Source organism: Poecile atricapillus, chromosome 2 (assembly GCF_030490865.1).
Source record: "Poecile atricapillus isolate bPoeAtr1 chromosome 2, bPoeAtr1.hap1, whole genome shotgun sequence".
In the NCBI taxonomy this organism is placed as follows: Eukaryota; Metazoa; Chordata; class Aves; order Passeriformes; family Paridae; genus Poecile; species Poecile atricapillus.
This window is the reverse complement of record NC_081250.1, coordinates 67669388-67694176: the sequence shown is the minus strand read 5'-3', so window position 1 is coordinate 67694176 and position 24789 is coordinate 67669388.

Here is a 24789-nt window from a genome sequence, read left to right as displayed (position 1 = left end):
GGTTGTCCCAGCACATAATGGGTAAAAATTCCCACCTAACCCTCAACAAATATTTCCTTTTTTATTTCTTTGTAATTCTCTTTAGTTTTCTTATAGATTGAAGGAAAGAGGAAATTAACTTCCTGGGGGAATTTTAATGAAGTCCTAGATTCACCTGACAAGAGCTCAGGATAGATGAGTATTGTCCAAGGCAGGCTATTTAGAAGGGCTACAAATTTGTTAAGAGCACTAGATCAGAATAATACTTAGAGGGTGATGAATCATAATTTTAGAAACTCTATTTACTCTTTCATACCATATACTACATATATCTTATAATACCTTGACAGATAATACATCAATACTTCAAGATAGTATATCAACTTACCACTAAATTTATTGCAGTGATCTCAGATGGTACTTCCTGATAGATCTGATCTGGGAAGCTTTTTGGATTCAACAAAGATGGTATTCATAGAGAGCAAAGATGGTGCCTTTATGTGACCAATTAAAAGTACAAGAACTAAAGAGTGATTCTCAGAAATATTTAGAAACCAATGGTAAAAGTCACATTAAAAAAATTGAATGTGTGCTGGCAAGAAAAATAATTAAGAGGCATTGCTGTCCATAAAGCTTTCACCCAGAATCCAAGATGAACAATATTTAATAAATACCTGTTTTGGAGAGAAAGGAATGGATGTCATGGGGTTACTTTACCTTTAAGAAAGTTAAAGTTGCTGGGGACTCCTGGGAGCCTTTTCTCCTGACCAATTATCGGTCATTGCTGAGAATTGACAGCAGTTTTAGCCATTGAAAAGTAGAATCAACTTGTGAACCCCACCTTAAAGTGTACAACCAGAAGTCTGTGGTTCTCTTTGTTTTCTGGCTGTGAAAGGTAGCAGAGCTTCGGCCTCTCGCTCTGCCCGGCCACGTGTGGCCGGGCGGGGGCCGGGCCGGGCCCGCTGCGTCTCCCGTCTCCCGGCCGAGAGATGGGGCTTGCGGGAGCTTGCTCCGAGCCAAGCCGGGCCGGGCCGGTTCCTGGCTTGGCTGCAGGTTTTACCGTGATGGAATTTACCAGAAAACTGTCGAGTAAAGAAAGAGAAGAGCTCTAAGCCTGCTGCAAGCAGAAACAGTGACTATGCTCTCTAGAACAGCTATGAGGAACTTTTCATCGCAGACAGCTCCAGCTCCTGTTCAGCAGAAATCACCGAACCATCTACAAAAGCTTGGGCAAGATTTTAACTCTTTCTTATCCAGATAAAACTTGCAGATTAATCTTTTTATCCAGAGAGAGAAAAGGAGAGTAATCAACATGAAAAGAGACTTTATAAACTACTAGTGGCAAGAAAGAAAAGAAACTTCAAGAAAGGTAGAGAATTAAGAAGATGCTTTAATTAAGCTGAAATATCTTTCTGTTAAAACTATGGGGATGGACAATAAAGTCCTGAAAAGAACTCTTTTAATTCATGATAGAGTATGGGGAGGAATAGAGTGTTCAAAGTGTAAATTTGAGAAAAAGCAGAATAATTGTGGTATAGTGAAGTGCTAGGAAATTTGAAGCCTTGAGAGGCAATGAAAAAACTGTTTTCTAGTGGAGCGCACAGAAACAGATGAAGAATACTTTTTGTCTTTGACTAACTTATCCTTAAAAATACTATCCCTAAACATCATGACCCATAACACATTTCAGAGTGATGTGGAATGGGAAGAGTAAGCTTTGATAACAGCAGCTCTGAGCAGCTGATATCAAGGAAACAGAAAGCTATAACAAAATAGCTTTCTTGTGAGAAACTCCGTAAATTAACAGAAAGGAACTTCCGTTTCTCTACAGAAACTGAGGAAAAGACTATAGAAAGAATTGGGACTGTTTAAACCATCAAAATTGTAAAGTTTTTGTCTCTGTTGTCATGTGAACAAAAGAATGGTGAGCAGTGAAAAATGAAAAGGTTTTTCTAAAAGTTTATTCTGGTGTTCTTATTCTTGTAGTTTGTCAATAAACTTTCTTTATTCCTTTTAAGTTTTATGCCTGGTTTGCTCTTATTTTAATCCATATCTCACAGCAAGAAATAAATAATTCTTTTTTTTCCCCTTTTTGTTAATTACTGGTTCAAAACCACGACAGACCTTTTTCCTATTTCTTTCTACCTCTATACCACACATTGCTTTGCACATGATACAAAGAGATGCAGCAGATGCAAAGTCTGGTGCAGGAGACTGTCAAACTTGGCCCCTGCCATGGGAGGTACTTGGGCATTCCCGCCTGGCCCAAATGTGTATTAGTCCACTGAACTCAAGGTTGTCGGGGCACCCTCAGCACCAAGAAGACCTGATGGACAGCATCAAGGGGACTCTACTGGCATCCACAGAGCAGTGAGGGTTTCTACTTAATCTGTCTCTGTTACTCTTCTTCTCTTTCTCTCTCTCTCTCTGTCTTTCTCTCTCACTGAGTGTTCATTCAAACCCATCCTACTGGCTTGGGAGTGTGATGTGGTTTGCACCTTAATTTGGGCAGAGGCATTTTGGATCACTTTAATAAGCAGATGATAAGAAGGGGCTAGAAGGCCACAAGCCCAGGGGCTGCTCCATGACACTTGCGGCAGCTTTGGCCGTTGAAGGGCTGTGGGTGTGGCCCTTGGCAACACAGGCGTGATGTGTCAGGGCCCTTGGCGATGTGGAACGTTGGGGTGCCCAGAGAGCCTTGTGACACGGCGGAGCCACGCCCTGCAGGGGTGTACAGGGGCTGTAGAACCTTGCAGTGGCCAGTCCCGTGAGAGCCACCGTGTCGCAAGGCAGCAGCTCCCGGGATCTGGCGCTAGAGAAGGTCCGAGACACAGCGAGATCAGGTGAAGCCCAACTCCAAGGCAGCCAGCCCCTTGCCCAGCTGGCTGAAAAGCAGGCCCTGAGTGGGCACTGGTTGGGGGCAGGGGGTAGCTCAGTCCTGCCGCTCTTGAAGACTGAGAAGGAGGAGTGGCCCAGCCTAGGTCAACATGGACAAAGAGAGGCAACACGAGGCGGAGCAAGAGCTTTCCCAGTGCGGAGCTCTCAGTGGCCAAGAGCTCTGCGTGTGGGAAGAAGTAACAGCTCAAGAGTTTCACCAATGGCAAGAAGCAATGGTGCAGGAAATTTCCACACAGCAAGCTGTGAAAGCCCAAGAGTTCCAGCAGTGGGGAGAAGGCACACAGCAAGAGCTATACCAGTGGGAAGAAAGTGTGCCAGTTCAGGAGATGCAGGAGAAGGAAGATGAGGAAACATACCAAGAGTTGTCCCGCTGGCAAGGATATGTGACAGGCCAGGAGCTGTCCCTGTGGGAAGCTGAGGGATACCAGCAAGTCTCACCTTTGGAAGAAGACGTGCAAGACCATCCACACGTTCTCCAAAGAGAAGAAGATGAGACAGACACAGAGTTGTCCCAGGAGCAAGACAAGGACGGCCACACTGGTACTCAGCTGGAGCCCAGCTCTCCCAGCAGTGAGGGAACCCAGGAGATGGGAGAGGCAGCACAGGACCTGCCCAGCGCTTCTCCTGCCCCGAGGAGTCCCTTGGATACTGAGAAAACATCTGCTGCTGCCTGGGCTGCTACTGCTGGGGAGGAGGAAGCCACCAAGCCTCTGCCTCCTGCAGTGGAAAAGGCACCAGCGTCTCCTGGCCTGGGCGAGAACATTCAAACAGCACAGAAAGACAGGTCAGTCCATGCCACATACAGCCCCATAGCAAGCAACCAAGCACAGCTGGACTCAGCACAGCACCTGAGCTCTGAGACCATGAGCCAGGTGTGTCTGGAGATGCAGGAATGGGCCCCGCAGACACAGGAACAGGGAGACCTGGAGCAAGGCATGGCTGCAGAAGAAGATGCAGCAGCTCCAGAAGGAGAAAGGGAATTGGTCCCGATCTCGTCCCCTGCTTCCAGCCCAAGCTGCAGCCAGGCTCAGCTGGACTCAGCACAGGACATCAGCTCTGAGACCATGAGCCAGGTTTGCCTTGAAATGCAGGAATGGGCCCAGGAGACGCCAGAACAGGGGGATCTGGAGCAAGGCACGGCTGCAGAAGAAGATGCAGCAGCTCCAGAAGGAGAAAGGGAATTGGTCCCGATCTCATCCCCTGCTTCCAGCCCAAGCTGCAGCCAGGCTCAGCTGGACTCAGCACAGGACATCAGCTCTGAGACCATGAGCCAGGTTTGCCTTGAAATGCAGGAATGGGCCCAGGAGACGCCAGAACAGGGGGATCTGGAGCAAGGCACGGCTGCAGAAGAAGATGCAGCAGCTCCAGAAGGAGAAAGGGAATTGGTCCCGATCTCATCCCCTGCTTCCAGCCCAAGCTGCAGCCAGGCTCAGCTGGACTCAGCACAGGACATCAGCTCTGAGACCATGAGCCAGGTTTGCCTTGAAATGCAGGAATGGGCCCAGGAGACACCGGAACAGGGGGATCTGGAGCAAGGCACAGCTGCAGAAGAAGATGCAGCAGCTCCAGAAGGAGAAAGGGAATTGGTCCCGATCTCATCCCCTGCTTCCAGCCCAAGCTGCAGCCAGGCTCAGCTGGACTCAGCACAGGACATCAGCTCTGAGACCATGAGCCAGGTTTGCCTTGAAATGCAGGAATGGGCCCAGGAGACGCCAGAACAGGGGGATCTGGAGCAAGGCACGGCTGCAGAAGAAGATGCAGCAGCTCCAGGAGGAGAAAGGGAATTGGTCCCAACCACTGCTCCACACAGTCCAAGCTGCTCCCCCAGCCCGTTATCCAGCCCACTGCAATCCTTGGCCCTCAGCAAGCAGCTGGAGGAGGAGGAGGCAGAGAGGGGCTCGGTCCAGGCAGAGCAAGAGGGTGAGGAGGCAGTATTGGCTGGGGAGCTTAAGCTTCCGCAGAATAAAGATGAGAAGGTGACAGAGCTGCTGCAAGGAGACACCAGTAGCTACGAGGACATGTCCCAGGGGGAAGCCTGTAGTAAACAAGACCTGTCCCAGGTAGAAGCCAATAACAACCATGAGCTCTCTGACTGGGATGATTATGATGAGGAAGAGTTGTCCATAGGAGAAGGCAGGAGCTTCGACCAATTTTCTGACTGGGAAGAATGTCTGGAGCAAGGGCTCTCCCTCCAAGAAGTTGGTAGGTCTCCAGCACTTTCAGACTGGGAAGAATACAGAGAGCAAGAGCTTTCACAAAAAGAATTCGCTAGCTACCAAGAAGCGTCGGACTGGGAGGAGTCCCTTGACCAAGACTTTTCCCAGGAGGAAGACTTCAGCAGGCAGGAGGTACCCAAAGAGTACGGTAATCGACCCTCCACGCAGCCAACCTGGAAAGATTACCATGACAAAGAGCAGGAGCCAGACAACCGGCAAAGTATGAGAGCACACAGCATCACGGTCAAGCCCCTGCTGCCCGAGGACGAGGAATGGGATGGAGTGAGCCTCCTGGAGCTCCCTGAAGAAGCCAGCAAGCAAACACTGGGAGGCTTTGCAGGAGAAGAGCTGCCAGTGCCCACGCCTCGGGAGGCCTGGGGTGAGTGCCAGCCGGGCCCCCGCAGGAAACGTCCCTCGCTCATGAGGCGGGCACTGCGGGCGCTGCGCAGACTGTGCTGCTGGCCCTGCCTGGCACCACAGCTGGAGGAGTAGTGCCCGCTGCGGGTACCAGCACAGGCCCCGCAGATGGCAGCTGGCCTGCAGCCTAGCCACCGGCCTGAGGCTTGCTTGAAGATAGCAAAAACAATCCAAAGAAGATGAAGAAATGGTAGTAGCAAAGAAGAAGTAAGAATAAATTTGGAAGAAGAAGAAGACAATAAAGAAGATGAAGAAATAGTAGTAGTAGTAAGAAGAACTAAGAAAAATAAGACGGTTAAGAAGAGTAGGATGATTAAGAAGAGGAAGAAATTGTTGTAGTAGTACATAATAAGTCTAGGAATAAGAAGAATAAGAAGGATAAGAAAGATAAGATAAATAAGAAGAGTAAGAAGAGTTAGAAGAGTAAATAGAAGAAATTGTAGTAGTAGTAAATAGTAAGAATAAGTCAAGGAATAAGAAAGATAAGATAGGAAGAAAAAGAATAAGAAGAATAAGAGTAATTAGAAGAGTAAGTAGAATAAGAAGAATAAGAAGAGTAAGAAGAATAAGACTAATTAGAAGAGTAAGTATAGTAAGAAGAATAAGAAGAGTGAGAAAAATAAGAAGAATTAGAAGAGTAAGTAGAGTAAGAAGAATAAGAAGAATAAGAAGAATTAGAAGAGTAAGAAGTGTAAGAAGAAGAAACTGTAGTAGTGGTAGTAGTAGTAAATAGTAAGAATAAGTCTAGGAATAAGAAGAAGATTAAATAGTAGTCTAGTGAATAAATAAACTAATTATAATGATAATAATATTACTAGTAATATCAAGTTAATATACACATCCATACATCACCTAGAATCATGGAATGGTTGGGCTGGGGAAGGCCTTTAAAGATCGTCTCGTTCTTTTCCTGATAACCTCCTGCTGTCTTGCTCTCTCTGTTTCTCTACATCGCATTTCTTTGCAGCTGTCCTGTGGGAACCTAATCAGCTGGGATAGGTCATCCCTTGAACTGGGTTCCTGACATGGAGGGAGTAAAGCTGGGGCCTTGGAAGGCGGGGTGCTGGGGGGATGCTAATGGAGTCATCCCAAATAGGCAGGAGCTTAGACTTTTAAGGTCAAAACCCCTGTGCTGCGGTCACAATCAGACACAATGTGCCCCCAGGGAACCCCGTCTATTGTTAAGTTCACCACATCCCTTGGCCTTTGGATGCAGCCCCTCAGACCATACAGTCCCTGTGGTAATTCAAATAGATCTTTGGGAACTCCATTGTAGCCATCCCCATTTATTCCCCCATGCTCGAGCAGGCGATAGCACACGAGAGGTCTCAGAACCCCACTGCCACACTGTCCCAAAGGGCAGAGGGCATCACTATCAGGTATCACAAGAAGCAGCAAGGGCTTTGACCACTCTGTCACGATCCGCAAGGTGGGATTCGTGATGCGGTTCTTTTAGTCAGTCTTAGAGTACAACAGATTATCAGCAAACCAGGGACTCAAACAGCAAAACACACAGTTTATTGAGTGCTCATCAGCACTAATATGTGATAGAGGGAAAAGAGGAGAAAGCAAAGCATAAGGAAAAGAGAGTAAGGGGATTATAGCTGCCAACGTCAAAGTCCACTCAGCCGTCCACCGACGCAGAGTCTTCTGTCCGCTGGGGAGATCTCAAATGAAAGGAAGTTTTGGGGTGTATTTTACAGTCTTTTACAAAGTGAGGGGCACAAGGCCAAAACCAGAGGAGATTGATGAGCGTGGTGAAGAGGCCCATTGCTCAGGGGGGCAGGCGTGGGGTACAAGTCTGTACTCACCAGCCAGAGCGAGGGCAGTGTAGCGTGGTAGCACAGCAAGCACGGTACCTGCAAACAATCACTTGGCAAACATCCACCTCAACCAGGCCAGAGCCCCTGTACCGAGTCCCTGGTGAAGTTCAGGGTCTCAGTCTCTGTCCTTGAGTCAGTTGTGAGACAGATGAGAGAATCTTCGGACCGTCTCTTACACACTCACTCAGGGCAAAAGTGTTTCTGATCTTGAATCAGAACTTCCCCTGGTGGAAACGAAGGCCATTTCCTCTAACCCGGAAAGGGCTGCATGCTGATCCTTTGGGATTTCGTCCATGAGGAATAGGAACAGACAGGAAGTATTGCTCCCCTGACCCCAGGCACACTGCATGACTCTTTGACACACACAGCTCTTCCAAAAGAAATGAAAGTTGGCTTTAAGAGAGGAATAATAATCAGACGAAGATGAAGAAATGGCAGTAGGAAAGAAGAAGAAGAAATAAGAATAAAAATTGGAAAAAGAAGAAGAGGATAAAAAAGAAGAAGAGGAAATAGTAGCAGCAGTAAGAAAGATGAAGAGTAAGAACCGTAAGAGGAAGAAATTGTAGTAGTAAATAAGAAGAAGAAGTCTAGGAATAAGAAGGATATGAAAAATAAGAAGAAAAAGAACAAGAAGAAAAATATGAATAAAATGAATAAGGTGAAATAAAAGAAAAAGAATAAAAAGAAGAGGAAGAAGAGGAAGAAGAGGAAGAAGAGGAAGAAGAGGAAACAATGATACTAGTAATAAATAATAGGTCTAGGAAGAAAAGAATAAGAAGAACTAGTAAATGTAAAGAAGAAAATGAATAGTATAGTGAATAAATAAAATAGTTATAATGATAATAATATGAAGAGTAATATCAAGTTAATATACACATCCACACATCATCTAGAATCATGGAATGCTTTGGCTTAGGAAGGGCCTTAAAGACCATCTAGTTCTTTGCCTGATAACCTTCTGCTCTCTTGCTCTCTCCCTGAGACCTTGTCATGGGGTTACTTTACCTTTAAGAAGGTTAAAGTTGCTGGGGGCTGCCGGGAGTCTTCTCTCCTGACCAATTATCGGTCATTGCTGAGAACTGACAGCAGTTTTAGCCATTGAAAAGTAGAATCAACTTGTGAACCCCACCTTAAAGTGTACAACCAGAAGTCTGTGGCTCTCTTTGTTTTCTGGCTGTGAAAGGTAGCAGAGCTTCGGCTTCTTGCTCTGCCCGGCCGCGTGTGGCCGGGCGGGGGCCGGGCCGGGCCTGCCGTTCTCCCGGCCGGGAGGTGGGGCCTGCGGGAGCTTGCTCCGAGCCAAGCTGGGCCAGGCCGGTTCCTGGCTTGGCTGCAGGTTTTGCCGTGATGGAATTTACCAGAAAACTGTCGAGTAAAGAAAGAGAAGAGCTCTAAGCCTGCTGCAAGCAGAGACGGTGACCATGCTCTCCAGAGCAGCTATGAGGAACTTTTCATCGCAGACAGCTCCAGCTCCTTGTCAGCAGAGATCACCGAACCATCTACAAAAGCTTGGGCAAGATTTTAACTCTTTCTTATCCAGATAAAACTTGCAGATTAATCTTTTTATCCAGAGAGAGAAAAGGAGAGTAATCAACATGAAAAGAGACTTTATAAACTACTAGTGGCAAGAAAGAAAAGAAACTTCAAGAAAGGTAGAGAATTAAGAAGATGCTTTAATTAAGCTGAAATATCTTTCTGTTAAAACTATGGGGATGGACAATGAAGTCCTGAAAAGAACTCTTTTAATTCATGATAGAGTATGGGGAGGAATAGAGTGTTCAAAGTGTAAATTTGAGAAAAAGTAGAGTAATTATGGTATAGTGAAGTGCTGAGAGATTTGAAGCCTTGAGAGGCAATGAGAAAACTGTTTTCTAGTGAAGCTCACAAAAACAGACGAAGAATACTTTTTGCCTTTGAATAACTTATCCTTAAAATGCTATCCCCAAACTAATGACCTATAACACATTTCAGAGTGATGTGGAATAGGAGGAGTGAGCTTTGATAACAGCAGCTCTGAGCAGCTGATATCAGAAAAACAAGAAACTATAACAAAAATAGTTTTCTTGTGAAAAACTCCATAAATTAACAGAAAAGAACTTCTGTTTCTTTACAGAAACTGATAGAAAGACTGTAGAAAGAATCGAGATTATTTAAACCATCAGAATTATAAAGTTGTTGTCTCTGTTATCATGTGAACAAAAGAATGGTGAGCAGTGAGAAATGAAAAGGTTTTTCTAAAAGTTTATTCTGGTGTTCTTATTCTTGTAGTTTGTCAATAAACTTTCTTTACTCCTTTTAAGTTTTATGCCTGGTTTGCTCTTATTTTAATCCATATCTCACAGCAAGAAATAAATAATTCTTTTTTCCCCTTTTTGTTAATTACTGGTTCAAAACCACGACAATGGATGACTTTAAAAATCTAAGATAAATGAGGAAGTAGTCCAGGCTACTGACTGAGGCTGAAATTTACTAAAGCTAAATAGATTTGTCATTCCTATATTAACAGCCATTTCATATGATTAGGTCAGGAGATGTTGCTTCTCTTAGAAAGGAAACAGGGAGAAATGTAGCATGCAAAGAGAAGAGAGTGTATGGCAACTATTTGCTTTAAAGTTTTTTTGCCAAAAATAATTTCAGATTGAGAAAAGAGTATTCTTCAAGTGACTATACAATACAACGTGTTTGCCATCTTACTTGTTAAGATTGTTTTAGATAGATGAACTGTGTACAGCAAAATTAATATCTCAAACAGCTGTGGAGTGTTGCAACATTTCCCTGCACACCCAACATTTCTCTGCACGCCTTAAAAATGTGCGCTCAATTAGAAGGGAAGATCAATGAAAATTAGATCAGTTGGAAATCAATTGGGTATCAATATCAAAGGGAAAATATATTTTAAATTTTTTCATGGGAAATAGGTGAAAATTTTCTGCTTTAGGCAAGAACTCTGTAACTTCAGAAGAGAAGTTTTGCCCTCAAAGGCAATAGATGTAATTGACGTGAGGCACAAATGCAGACTGTTCTGCATTTGAAGAAGAATCTGAAGAGTTAAGTTTTTTAAGTTGGAGTTATGCAAATTGATGACAAACAGTTATTAAATACATAATACCACTTCAGTTTCATGGGATCTTTGAATAATTTTGTGACCTGTTGTTGACAGCCTTGCACAACCCTGGATTTACTGTGGCCATCCACCTGTTGTCCTCCTGAGGGCTATGATACTCCTATGTGTGACCCATCTGCTCCAGCAGTGAGGAAGGACACCAGCTGGGCCAGTTTCCTTGTGGTTCTACTGATTCTCTTGGGAAAGCATCATCACAGAGCAAAGCTTGTGTGCACATAGCCACTGGATGCCAGAAAGTAAAGGTAGAGTGAAAAGGCTGTTCTGGGGAAAGGGTTGTTCTGTGCCCCAGCTGGTGGAGAGGAGGTATTTATTGCACATTCAGTCCCCAGCTGCACTTGGACTACTTAGGCATGGAGGCTGCTACTGAGAGAAGACTCCTTCCAACCACCTCTAGAACCCCACTGACCTCTCATTCAAAAATCTTGACATTACTGTGATAATGTAGACAGGGAGAAGTATTATGAAGAAATCAACCTTGCAGTCCATAAATGAATGCCCTGAGGGGAATCTACTCCTGGATGGGATATAAGATGCCAGGCTGAATAGCAATGGAGAAGAAAGGAAGAGGGACAGATAAAGAGAAGTAACAGATACTGACCTCTGAGGCAAGTAAAATCTTTTTTGTGCAATTTGCTTACCCTACCCTTTTTTTTTTTTTACTATTAAAAAAAAATAAAAAATCAACAACCCCCCCCAACCATATACTTTTGGACTTTTCTTCCCACATAAGGTGCTTCATCATATGACTTTCTTCTTACTATTCCCCTTTTAAATTTCTAGTACTTTCAACTCTGTGTAATTCCTCTGCACTCACTTCTGTTTGGCCACCATTATGATCTGCTTGTATTTTAGTCTTCCAAAGACTTTTTAAAATGTCAATTTGTATTTCTACTTTGCACTGGAAAGAGTGTCCTCCTGCAGACTATCAGACCCTTCTTAGGGTGATATAAACAGCTAGCAAGGGCAAGTGATAACAAAATGCAGTTAGCAGTCATTATCCCAGAGATTGGTAATACCTTGGGCCTGTTCCAAACTTGCAGACAGGCAGCCGAAGTCCCAGCTAGTCATAGCCTTTAGAAAAAGATTGTATACGGTTGAGCAAAAACTCTGTATGAGCACTGCAGTGTGGGACAGGTTCTTGGAATAGTTTCCTGTGGAAAATTTCATTGCTAGTGCACACTGTCTTCCTTCCAAAGTATCCATGGCAATATAAAATATGTTGCAGCTTTAGTATGGAGAGAGAAGTTGAGGCTGGATTGAGGACAGTTTAAACAGGAAATTCACATTTCAAAACGCTGTATATGTAAAACAACTCCTTTTTCACTGGTTTCTGTTGCAGAGGCTGCTGTTGTTTAGCTTGCCTTCTTATTATTTGCTTTTAAAATAGCCGAAGTATTTACAAAGGCTCAGTCTACATACAAGCCTCATTTAACGTCCATTTGCTACCATTTGCACCACATTACAAACTCATTTACAAAGTGAATGTGAAAACAAATGTGACCCCTATGGAAAGCCTCGCTGAGCCTGTGTGTGATTGCAGCCGTATGTAACAGCTCATAAATGGTGTCGGCTGGAGACTCTGCTCAAGTACTACAGCACAGGAGCTTGTCATTTCCGTAACCAGATTGCAGCATCTGTATTTCTCTTTCCCCTTTTCCTGGCTCTGTTAAGCTCGAGGATTCTTTCTAGAGCAGTCATCCTAAAAGCCAAATAGCTCCTCTGGAACAGTTCACAATGCTGTCATCTTTAAAATATGCCATTGTGCTATAAAGCACTCTTAAGAGCTGCAGTGTTCTGGCTTGTGTACTAACACTGAAGTACAGATGAAAATCAAACCCAGAGTCTCCAAAACAGTTGCACTGGCAGGTGAGCAGTAGGAACCAAGTCAGAATTAGAGCAAATAAGAAATTCTTCTGTTCTCACCCCCATCACCCTGGAGCTCACCATGTTCCATCTCCAGACGCATTCATTAGCTGTGCCCACCCCCCAAGCTCACCACAATCAGGTATGTGCCTCTGGAGGGCTGAAGATAGCAGTAACACTTGTGCACTTATCAGTGCGTACGAAACGCTGCAAAGTGCCTGAGTTCAGATTCAGTCACACTGCCAAGGGTTAATGCCTTTCTTCAAGGTCGTTCCCTTAGATACAGGAGCTCAGCAAAAGAAGCATCACTCGCCTTGCAATCAAGCAGCTTTGAAACAAAAGCAACGAAAACAACCTTCCATGTAAACAACATTCACTGGTCACTTTTGGATAATAATTTGCTTTTTGTTTAAATTTTGAACTTGGTTCATGGAGTGTGAGTTCTGAGAGACACCCATGTCGCTGAGCAGCACTGACTCACCTCAAACACCAAAAATTATAAATAACGTAAAGGATTCAAGGAATACTGATCCAAAGAGTTAAGAGCAGGAGACCTGCCTGCAATTATGTGTTTTCTCACTAGAAACAGTCACCTAGAAGAGGAAAAGAAAGCCAAGGGAACAACTAGTGCAACTAAATTTAATTAAAAACACCCTCTGGTATGCAGCTTAACTACATTGCTTGTGTGGATCTTCATATATGCTTTCTTTACTGCCCATCCAACAGATACAAAATATATTCTGCCTTCTTAAAGTGTACAGAAGTATTCCTACTAACTCCATTGGACTGGAACTTGAGGTGTTGGGTGAAAAACAAATGTACACAGTCAAATTAGGGTTAATAAACATAATGCTGTCTTTTCTCATAACAAATGCCTTGTGAGTATCAGTAGCCATCAAGAGATCACCAGATGGGAATTGGACACCTAGTTTAATGGCAGATGCTTGCAGTTATCAGGAACCCTCTCATGGAGCAACCTGCTAAGTTTTCATCTGATGCTTTTCTCATATTCATAGACAAAAATGTAAAGTCAGTCTTGTGGTTTTATGGCTGAATATAAGTTCTCTGTTTTGCAGCCTTTTGTGTAGGACTCTTTCTTTTCCAGTCAGAATTTTCAATAGGCGCAGTCCTCACAGAGAATGCAGACAAGACTCCCACTGTCTTCAATGCTAAAATGTGACCTAGTGCTTATAAAACTTGAAAAAAATCAAGTATATTTCCAGTTATAAAAAGAAACGTGCAGGGAAACTCCTTTAATTTTCCATTTCTGCTAGATGGGCATGTAAGCTCTGTTTGACTGCTACACACAGAAAGGCAAAAAAAAATTCTGCCAGAGGATAATATTATACATAAATTTCCAGTAAGTATTTGCATAAGGTCTTTCACATAATACTCTCTAATGTAGTCATAAATCTTTCATTTTCTGTCTGCTGGCTGAATTGTTTTCTCTTTTGTTCTTGTTGCTCTGAAATTTTTTAAAAGGTAATGTCATCTCATCTATCATACACTGATGGTGAGCATAGTGAAGTTTGAATTTTGCTGTTTGTTTTTTGAAATTTATCTGTAGATTTTGACATTTCATAGGCATTGTCTCTTCACCTCTTCCAGTGATTGGGATGAAATATATGGGAATTATTCTGCTGTTGAGCTCAGTCGAAAGAAAGGAATGATTTCTTACATTCCTTCCCAGTTTTCTTTAAAATGAAGATGTATTGAGGTAGGTGAAAATATTTGTGGGTAAGGGAAACATGCAAGGGCTGGCTGAATTTCTTTGAACTTCAGTCTCATGGTGTTTTGAGGTTAAGGGTTAGACCAGTTCTTGCATTATTCAAATTAACTTTTCTGTCCTTAATAGAGCTCTTGAAGCAGACAATTCAGTGTGATATGATGACTGTCTAAAATTATTCCAGGATAAGAGAGATTTAATTTTTTGCAAAAGCAGACAAAAGGGTATGTGTTTCATGTTTGGAAATGTAATTTTTTTCTAGAACAATTTCATTTGAAAGTAGGATATTGCTTTTTCAAAATATTAATTAGTTTATAATGAATAAGATAACATCCCATGAGCCAAACTGGTGTCAAGTGTTGCATTATAGATCCAAGAGTCACAACTCTGAGATAGAGCAGATAATCCTGTGATATGAGAAAATAGAGCTGGAACAGATGTATGGCACACTATGGGAGTGCTCATAGCTATCTGTAAGCCAAAGAAGTACATGTATTTAAACACTTTCTTGTTTGTTTTTTTTTTCTGAATTTTCTTTGCAACTTTTTCAAAATCAACTCAGTTTTGAAACAGCCCTTATGCCCTGCTTGATTAAACACAGATAGAAGGTCTGGCATCAATTTTTTGAAGACAGAGTTGTAGTTAGAGTGATCATATCTGGAAGATTAGTTTTAGAAATTTTTTGTTTGGAAGGTGCAAACTTGGAAAGCAAACAAGAAAAGGATAGTTATTGAAGGGAAATTAAGAGTGGTGATGGCAATACCATGTTTTATCAGTGGGATTGGTGTGACCTTTTAATGATCTTCTTTTAAACCACACACAATTTTCTGGACTTTAAATGGCACTTGCTTTCCACAGTATGATTGGAAGTAATAATGTCCTTTTTTTGGTAAAGTGAACATTTTTCATATTTTATGGTAAGTTCTAGTGTTTATTTATTTTCTCAAATGAAATGGAACAAATACAGGACCTGATCCACAAAATATTTAGTTTTACAAGCAGGTTTACATAAGTAACTATATCCAGTTCTCCTATACATTTAGCTGTGCTGAAACTCAGACTACTCTGAATAAATTATTTCAAAAGGTAAGCCTGGAAAATGTCTTCAAACTATATATATTTTGGGTGTGAAAATGCAAAAGAAAAATGTTTAAATTCACAGGAAATAAAAAAGAGTATTCACTCTTCAGAAATCATTTTCATAGCTGTATTAGCAGCATTTGGGACAACCACCACGTGTCTAATATATTGGGAAATCTGAGCACAGTCTTCCTGCTTTTTGTGTCAGAGGAAGTGACATAACAAGAACCTTCCACATAGCTTTCCATTTTAAGCCTAATTTCCATTTTCTTTGTTTATGGTTATGGTCACATTCTGGCAGTCACAAAAAAAATAAAATCAGATTAATCTGTAAATCTAAATACTTCTGTTTCAGGGTAGGTTGTCTCTATCTCTCTTTGCCATTTTCAACCTCCTTAATATTTGTAGGGGTCAGTTATTTCATCTTCCCAGCCCCCTTTTTTCTCCCTCCACCCACATAATTAAACCATGGACTCCAGCAAGCAAGGACAAGTAGGAAGTACCATCCAAACATCCCATCACCAGTACCAGTCATTTTAATGAAATAACATGCTGTTGGATTGAATGCATCCTGTGACAGTGTACCTAAGAATGCCTGTCTGCTCTCCAGAAGACTTGTGCTTTAAAAAAATAGGAGAAGCCTTTAACCAGCCTAGGGGGTAAAAGGAGAAAAGAAGGAAGAGAATATTAGATAGAGCTAGCAAAAGAAAGGACCTGCTTGAAGAGCTGAATAGATACAGAGAAAAATAAGCCACCAAATGTGAATGAAAGGGACTGCAGTGTATTTCAGAGAAAGAAAAGGAGAGGGGGGAAGCACTGGCACCAAAAGAAAAGGGAGTGATAATGGACAAAACTCCTATGTACTATTTCTTAGCAAAGTACACCAAGAAAAAGAGTCAAAGCTATACAGGATCTATATATAAACTTCTCAAATTATGGAAAAGAACTACTAGTCTTGCTTTGCATGGTAATAGGGAAAATGTTAGAGTTTTTGGATATGGATTTTCACACCTCACTGCATCAAGCTAACAAACTTTAGACTATGAACAACATCATAACACATGATTGAAAAGAAGGAGGAAAGGTTAAAAGGCAGCTGTTGCCATGGGGGAGTTAGAAAGATCATATTGAGAAGGAAGTTGGAAATATCTTTGTGCACAGGTGCATATGCACTTTTAGGGTTGTTTCAAAACATCCACCAATGCTTCTGACCTGAGATTAGAATGTGTGACACTGCTGTCATATTGACTATTAAATTAAGCAATCACTTTTTTTCTAGACTTTGCCCTGTCATGGCGCTGTTCACCTACATAATCATGTATTTAGTATTGTCTAAACTATTGACTGAGACCCTTAGAAAATGACTGCCTCTGAAAGGCTTAGGCTGGACCTCGTGGAGTAGTTTCTCAGGCCTTTAGGCATCTGTGGGATACTGGAGAGATAAAAATGAAAATAGGAGAGGGCACCTGCACTAGTATCTAACACACTCCCCTCGGAATTCCCCTGAATCTTACCAGTGTGAGGACCTGTCATCTGACTTTATCTGATTTCTTACACTCCTTAAGTGCTTACAGAACAAAATCAAATGATAGCATGACTTGAAATGTCACCTCTTTGTAGATAATGCTTTTTCAAATGCATCATAAAAGGGAATTAAAGGACAGCATCAATGTATTTTGGGGATACAAAAAGAAAGAAATTTCACAGAACTGCAAAGCGGATGATTGTATAACCAGAACTGACTGACTCATGCTAAAAAAGGAAAATTTAGGCTGCATGTTAGGAAAGCTTTTTGTCAGTGTTGTTTTTGGATCTTTAAAATAGTCTCTGTTGAGAATAAATGCTGGCCTTGGATGTCTAATTTCCTGAAAGAAGGGTGAACTCTTCACGCAACAGCCGGGTAAGGATAGGGTGGGGAAAGGAGATACCATCCCTGAGCCATGGCAGGATTCCTGGCAGGGTTGTAGTTTTTGTTACTGAAAAAAAATTTCCTTCACACAAATGCTTTCCACTGAAAACTGTGACTTCAGTAAACTGCCAGTAATTTCTGATATGACCCATTCTCAATCTGCCTGTCAGTGACAAAATTTTCTAATGGTTGATATCGGTGATTGAGAGATGGGGACATCTGAGTCAAGATCAAAAGTCAATTTTATTGAATATACAGGGTGTTTATATAGGGTTTTATTTGTATGGCACTTGTATAGGGTTCTATTTTTGGTAACACATTCATAATGACATCAGTTTCTTGGTAATCATTACAAAGTTTCACAACATATCTATCTCTTGGTCACTTCTACCCCAAGGAGTAGTTATCTGTGTCTGTCTCTCCTATGGGCTCTGTGTAATTAGGCCTAAGATACTAGGTTTCTTTGTCAGTTCCATTATGCCCTCTGTTTTATTCACCACGGTTGATACTGTTGCCTGACTGTCCTAAAGTACTTAAGATGACTTAAATCTATTTACATGCTATAGTTTCTGGCTTCTATGTACTTCTTTTGTTTAACCTACCTTCATTGGGAAGAAAAGCTTCCATTGTGCTTCAAGGATGTGTATTTCTGACCTCCATGGTGCCTTAAGTTTTAGCTTTCAGATTTTTCATATTCTGTACTGTCTAGGTGTGTAGTTTTGAGCTTCATAGTAAGTGTTAGTGAGCTTTCTTCACAGAGTAGGTAGACAAAACAGTTCCTTTTCTACCAAGGACAATTGTTACAAGTTTCAGGCCCAAAAGCATAAATAATGGTGGACTGAAGAGAAAAAACAAGAAGGATGTGACTTTGTAACCTGAAGCTGTGATTGGACAATTGACCCTGATATGCAGATGGACCAAAACTTATAAAAATGTGAGACCTTGTGACCAGTCATCCATTTTGTGACCATTTTTAGGTTCATCTTGGGTATAGCCCTGGCCAGGCTCCTGTACTGCCCAAGGTGCATCCTTTAAGGCCTCTCAATAAATACCTACTTTATTCTTAGCTCTGTCTAGCCTCTGTTCTAGGCCAGCCTTCTCAAGGCATCATCCATACCATGCAAAATCATGAAATTTATGCTATAGGATACATAGGTAAATAATAAAGCTTTTGTAGAAGGGTGTCATATCAAGATGCTTCTGGAAGAACCTTGCAATATCACATTTCCAGTTTATAGCAGCTGGGGGGAAATATATACAAAAATATAATTCTTTTTTGCTCTGTTTGTTTTATTCTTTCTGAAGTATCTGCCACTGGCTAGTGTCACAGCTATTGAACTAAGTGGCCTTTTGACTCTGCAGTCATATTCATCTAACAGATAATTTCAAAATGTGTGGCTTTTGTCCTTTGTACAGTATGGTCATTGGTTTTGATTCAATGTGATCTTGAGGTACAAACCCTTTCACTTAAAAGTTCTTAATGAAGATTTTGCTGTGCTGCCTTACTCTCCTTAACCTTGTTCCCATTATCAGTTTCTTATCCTTTTAATTTCTGGGGCAGTATTTTCTTTCTTCCAGCTGTTTTTGTCCATTTCAAAGTGCAATATAAATATTTAAATGAGAGAGGGGGGTGGTGAGGGAAGCAATCTTCTATGACAGGGGAAAGGAAATTCTTATTTGCTGAGAGTTTAATAAATCCTTCAAAACACATTCAAACACTAACACTGACTTTAGTGTTACTCAGAAATAATGCAAATGTGTGTGTGTATGTGTGTGTGCAAACATAGATGTAAAAATGGTTCTGGGTCCTTCTGCTGTGCTGGTAGCATTGTAAGCCACCTTTCTCCAGAGTATTTGACAAGGAACATCAGATGGGAGTTCCTTCACTGTCCCAAAGTTGTTATTTTCGTTTGCTTCCTTGGGCCATGGAAATTTCACAGAGTTCATAGGTCCTTCAGCAGTTAGCTAAATCTAGACTGAGCTGGCTGTTCAGTCATTAATTCACTAATGCCAGCAGTGAAGAATAGTTAATAGGTATGCTTGTCCCTTATTCCTGTTGATTCACCAGTGGCATCAAACTAAAAGACCAGAAGCTGTTGCCACCTCCCTGTAAATCACAGAATCATAGAATGATTTGGGAAATTAAAAGTCATCTAGTTCCAACCCCACCCCCTGCCCTGCAACAGGCAGGGACAAAACTTTCATTAGGCCAGATTTCTCAGAGCCCCATCCAACCTGGCCTTAAAAAATCCCAGAGGCTTCTCTGGGCAACCTGTTGCGGTGCCTCAGCACCCTCACAGTGAAGAATTTCTTCCTGACATCTAAACCTTCTCTCTCAGTCTGAAACCATTCCCCTTGTCCAGTCACTACTACAGGCAGTTGCAAATGCTCTCTCCCCATCTTTCTCATAGGGTCTGTTCAGGTACTGGGAGGCAGCAATTAGGTCACATCAGTCTGTACCAGCCCTACTTCAGCAGGTCCTGTTGAGGGAGATCCAGAAGAAACAGGTGCAGAGAGCAGGCAGCAAAGGAACCTCTGAGTCTGACAAGCACAACAGAGCAAGCAGCTCTGGTTTCAATTTACCCTAACCTTCACCTATAAACCATTGCAAATATGAGGGTGGGGGAGATGCTACACAGCCTTTGCAGCTCTCCTTGCATGTGAAGCAGCAGCCTCCAGCAAAGAGCAAGCAGGCAGCCGGGAGCTTTTAGTACTTCAGGCACTCCCATTTAATCTGCTATTGCATGTGAGCTGACATCCTGAGCTCACTGAAATCATTCCACACATAATGCATTCCTAAGCTTTCCAGAGAACTGTAGTCTCTTCACTATTATCACATTTTCTGTTTCTTGCTGTCTTTAGGAAAGGGGAAAAATGAAATAAAACTATGCCCGCCTACAGGCTAGAAGCCAACTGACTTTCAATCATTTTAATAGTCAATTACAGTCAAGAATATTTGGTTTTCCCCTTCTCCATATCCTCACATAAAGATTTGTTATGCCACAAATCATTCACTGTGGACTTAGAGAAATTGTACACACAACTCCCAGCTTAGCAATTAATGTCACATAATAAGCCATCTATGGCCTTTTCTTAAATGAATATTCAGATAACAGAGAAAAAAGCAAGCCCGGTTAGTACATCTTCAGGTCTGTTTCAGGGCTGAGATAGATTATGTGTAGAGAGGCTTGTGAATTGAATATGAACCGGTTGCCACATAAATAACAATATCAGACTCCAGCTTTTGTAAACAAAACCATATCTGTGGATTCTGCTTTGATTTTGTTGTAATTGGTTTTAAAAAAACCTCTGTAACTGCTTAGCATCTGGCAGCAGAACTGAAATATATTGATGTTAATAATGAAGTAAACCACTCACTGCCAGATCCTGATAAAGTATACTGTATCTCACTCCAGTGGAGTCACTTTAGGAACAAGGTGATCTTTAAACATAATAAGAGCCTAAGCATCTTGTCCAAAGTACTTAAAATTTGTATTCATAGTTGCCAGTCCTCAGAAAATCTCAGGTAGAAAATATTTGCATAGTGAAAACCAGGTTTATGTATAAATAGTGTTCTGGCAGATGTGAAGAAGAAAAAAGTCCCTCTATGAAAAACTTTCTTTCAAATCCAAATTACAGGTTTCATTAAATCAACCCTTTGAACCCCCACCTGAAAGAAACTAGTGAATAAAATTGTTCAGCACTTACTGATAGTTGCTTTGATAAGTGGTGCTGGGATTTGTTTGCACTTTATTTTTTATAGTGTCTTTTTTAATGATGAGAAGAACCAATCAAATCTCCCTACTTCAAGAAATACCTCTATTCCTCAGACGTCTGCTTCCTTTGGAAGCTTCAACAATTAACAATGAGAATCAATTACCTGCAGAAAAAAATAACAGAACTAACTACATCCTGGTGAGTAAAAGGGTCATTTGAATTCATCTTGATAATTTCCAGTGCTATGCAAATAACCACAGGCATTATAATGATTAATGTGAAAGAAGTTATCAGCTGAACGGTATTCCAGTGAAATTCTTCCTAAATATAAGTAACATGCTTAAAGGTTATGAACAGCAGAAATATGAAGACAGTTTATGGTTCTGTAGTGAACACTCCCTCTAGAATATTTCAAGCACACATGTGAATCAATACAAATACCTGTTGTGACCACACAAGTCTAGCAATGTAAAGATAAGCCTTTATTCATTATCTTATTTCCTTATGACACTGCTGGCTTCAGTCCAGCTGAGGTTAAAGATGTGTGCAATATAGCTCCACTGTAGGTCTTTGATGGTAAATTACAACTTGCAGTTATTTTTCCACTTGTACTGTAAATAGTATTATAGCAATGTGAAAGCAGAGGATATATACATAAGGTTTGTATGTTTCTTGTTTTAGTTCACCATCCTGTTCAATATCAGTGCTGAGGTCTTTTTCTTCCACTTTCTACCTCTGCAACTGATGCCTGTGTGATTTTGAATGAGCATTGATGGGGTATGAAGTAGTTAGCACGCTGTAAATTGAAGTGCCAGCTGTATTTTACAGCAACATCCTCGTATAGATAGGACTCTAGTGACTCTTTAAAGAGGTAGATATGTTCAATATCTGTGATTTGAAAATCTACTAAAAATATGGAATGAGAAAATGTGACCACCCAACAGAATACCCTGCCCGTTGGTCAGAGATCAGGGTGCCTGATCTGAATGCCAGTGTCAGAGATGTTGACCAGCTGGACAGTAGTTTTCATCTTTGAACCATAATAATTTCCTAACACGAATACATATGCTAGGCCTCCTTGAAAACGTCTGTTCCCCCAACTTCTTTTAGTTGTTTAACTTGCTCAGCAACAGAGTGGTCATGTAAATAATACTCTAGAGATACTAGTATGTGCAAGCCTCATCAATATGAAACATCAGCATTTTCAGAGACAGAATCTGGTGCACTTAGACCTCATCTGGTTAGAAAATTTATGTTGTATGTTGTGAATCATAACCTGCACCCACAGTTCAGATTCTCCTTATGCCATAACATAGTCTGGTTTCAACATTCTAGCTTCAAGCAATCTGGAAGTATTTTAGGGAGATCCTTGCATAAAATGTGGCTGTCAAATGGTAGGATTTTCATCAGGTTGCTGCCGATAGGGTCTGTGTTTTCTGCTGTTGAAATGCCAGAGTAACAGGGCTGACCATATGAGATATTAGAATATCAGGCAAGTCAAACTAAACAGAGGGCTAAAGGGAGAGTTTCAAATGAAACAGAAGGTCAGGCAAGGTTTTGATAGATATGACCATTTTGCCTCCAGACTTTTCAGAATAGAAATATGGTAAGATATTCTTAGTCAGTGTGAGTACAATACTGGGTGTGATTACCTGCATGTTGGCTAATGTAACATGAGGTGAGAAAGTCAAAATTGGAAAACTACACTCCTTTCTGGGTAGCAAAGTGGTAGCTAATGTTTGAAGATTGTGCATGGTAGGTCCAACAATTTGTCAATAGCTTGGGGCAGCTTGACATTGACAGGAAGTGTTACCAGACAGACAGGGAAAGTCAGAAACCTGCTCAGGGAAACCATGGGATAGACCAGATATGGACTGTATTCCACTGAGAAACTAAACTTGAATTACAGGAGAAATTATAGTAGCAAAAGCATTCAACTGCTGAATCATATTTCAAGTTATGCTCAAGGTCAGAAAAGCCCTAAGAATTAATACCCAGACTACTTACATGCTCAAGTTTCAGGGAGATCATTGATGTACGTATTTAAAAGAGCCGACACTATTTCATAGCCTAGAAGTAGTTCTTTGAGTTTAAGGTTTGCTGAGTACTATTCATCAAGACTTCTGAGCAGTAGTAGTTTGAAAAAAAAAAAAAAAAAAGCTAGATTTAACTAGATTTAATTGAGCTATTTTAGGCCATTTCACTGGAGAACCAGTGAGCTGTGCCATGCTGATAGGTAGAAGTCAGCTGCAGGACAGTATCATATTTTACCTTTCTCCTTAATTTTCACTGTGGGCTCTCAAGGGATGATAGTACACTCCCCAACCATAGTGAACATCCTCTGCCTCTGCAATGAGGAAGATGAATACTGTCAACAGCATTCAGAATGTCAGAATGTCGACAGAAATGTCAACAAGATCCATTGAAGAAAGAGATATCCTCATGCTTTGTAACAAATAAGGAATATCATAGCATGGTAATTACTTCTCTGACATAGGTGACACCTCGTTTTGCAGTCTGGTCTGAGTGTAAGGACCAAGATATTTGAGGAATCGCCCTGCAGAAGTATCATTTTGAGCTCTTACATGCCTTCTCTAATCTACACATCAAGACACATTGTTGAGTATTAATGTGTAAGGCATTAACATATGGTCTAATTACGTGGATCTTAAACAGTGATTTAAAGGACACACTAGTAATTCCAGCTTTATCTGTGGCCTCTTGCTGACAATCCACTCAGAGCCCTCTACAGGACTTGTAGAGCATTTCTGGTTCCCAATGTCCCACCAGGAGAATCTCAATGTGTTCGTTTTATTAAAATAAATATCAGGAGTGTAGACAGGGAGAGAGTTGAAAAATAAGCAAAATACTAGGGCAGCCAGCATTCTTTTAAATTGCATGTAAATTATTGTATTAAATTATTTTTCCCATAAGAAGGAGATAGCACTCACCATCTAAGTCACTTACTAACTGCATAAGTAATAGGGCTAGTTTAACCTTGACCGTGAATTTCCTTTGGAAACTAAATGCCGATATGTTTGAAATTCCTTTGTTCCCCTCTGAATGGCACTGGAGACTGAGTGCTTCCAACTTAATGAGATGATCAGTCCTTTCAGTTTATTCTAATTTATTTTATAAACAGAGAATGCAGTGAAGATTAGACTGATCTGGGATTGTACCAAGTAAGAAGATACCTTTCGCATGCAAAAGGAGTTTTATCTTCTGAGTTCTTGTCTTGAGTCCACGTATTCCTCAAGAATATTGTCCTGACAGACTGAGGGAAAAGAGACACTCCTGCACAGTTCCTTGAAAGAGGGTAAAAACAGGTTGAAGGGGATTAGACTTGTAACTATTTCACATGTGGACACGTATGACCATGTATATTTTTGAGATTTTCAGCTCATGGTCAGGTACTTCTGAGTGGTTCAACAAAGGCAACTAAAAATTGTAAGTCTGTTGTCAGTCAGTTTGAATTCACTCTACAGGGATATTCACTCAAAACCTTCCATTAATAGAAAAATGGCCTCATAGGCACTCTGTAGCATAGATGGGATGTTAATACTAATCAGTAATGGCTGTCTGAACTTTTTTGGAAAATAAATCTAACCTGATTAGCCTAAGCTCTATCATTCATGACCTCATCAAACATCTTATCAAATATAGGCTTGAATAATTTTATATGATGAAGACAGGCAAATGTCTGCTGTAGCTCTGCACAGCTTTTTCCACTTTGAGGGCAGATTTAAAGGCTCTTCTTCCAGTTGTTTGTAATGTCTCTGTACCTTCTCTAAAAAACTGCTTACCAGCTCAAAACTGAGAGTCTTCTTGATGATTTTGTGGTCTTCTCAAAATACAGCAACAGAGGTAAGGGCTTTTACACTGCTCTTTGTCTTCAAAGCCTTGTTTATCTTCTCTGGTTGAGAAGGATAGATAAACCACACCTATAGCTCTGCTGTAGGAGTTACAAAACCACCCATTTCCTCTGTGCCATGTGGTGAATAATTTTTGTAAAAGTGCTAGTCAGAATTTCAGAAAAAGAA